General features: G+C 44.1%; 1 protein-coding gene across 1 annotated transcript in view; it reads left to right on the forward strand.

Moving 5' to 3' along the window:
• Positions 1-753, forward strand: part of LOC111651946 (centromere-associated protein E-like) — an 18,558-nt gene that overhangs the window by 2,929 nt on the left and 14,876 nt on the right. The gene's annotated exons all lie outside the window — the stretch shown is intronic.

Genomic DNA, 753 nt, shown 5'->3' on the forward strand with positions numbered 1-753 from the left:
CACACACACACACACACACACACACACACACACATACACATACACATACACACACATACATGGCCCCTTGAGGCAAGGCTTACAACTTTGGATGCATTTTTTTTTTTGGAACTATCTATCTATAACACTCAAAATTGCTCACCTTGTGCATGAGCCAGAAAGTTTGCCTCCACGCTGCACCGCTTACTCTACACTCCATATACACATTAGTGTTTCCATGCTGGCCCCGCCCATTCAAAACTCATTGCTCCTTGGCCCATAGACTTTACATTTATGCCTTTTTTGGGCTCAAACCTCAGTGGTTTAAAAACTCAAAATAGTTAGAGTATTAACCAACCTTGTTCTGTCAACATTTTTACGGACATCTCTTTCTATAGTGGCGCTCTATGGGGCAAAATGTGTTTTGCGCTGCAGGGAATTTTATTTTTTGGTGCAGTATTGTGAGTCACCACTGGGAGCATCAAGGATGAGTGGCAGCCAAGCATCAACCTCTAAGGCTGAAAAATGAAGCCAACACTGAATTACCAAAAACCACAGTTGCTCTAATGACCACTAGAGTCTGGCTCCAACAGTGAGTCAATCCCCATAGACTCCATTTTATTAAGGCTTAAAGTTATGAATAATTGAGGGTGTGGCCTCTTTGAGTGACAGGTGGGTGAGAGTATGCTTGCCATAAACCAACATGCACCGAAGTCTCAGCTCCACACACACCCTCCTCTTTGTCAGACACTGCCAAGATGGCAACAGTGGCGC

This window comes from Seriola lalandi, unplaced genomic scaffold (assembly GCF_002814215.2).
Source record: "Seriola lalandi dorsalis isolate HSWRI2012SDOR001 ecotype SW California unplaced genomic scaffold, Sedor1 jcf7180002053880, whole genome shotgun sequence".
NCBI classification, from domain to species: domain Eukaryota; kingdom Metazoa; phylum Chordata; class Actinopteri; order Carangiformes; family Carangidae; genus Seriola; species Seriola lalandi.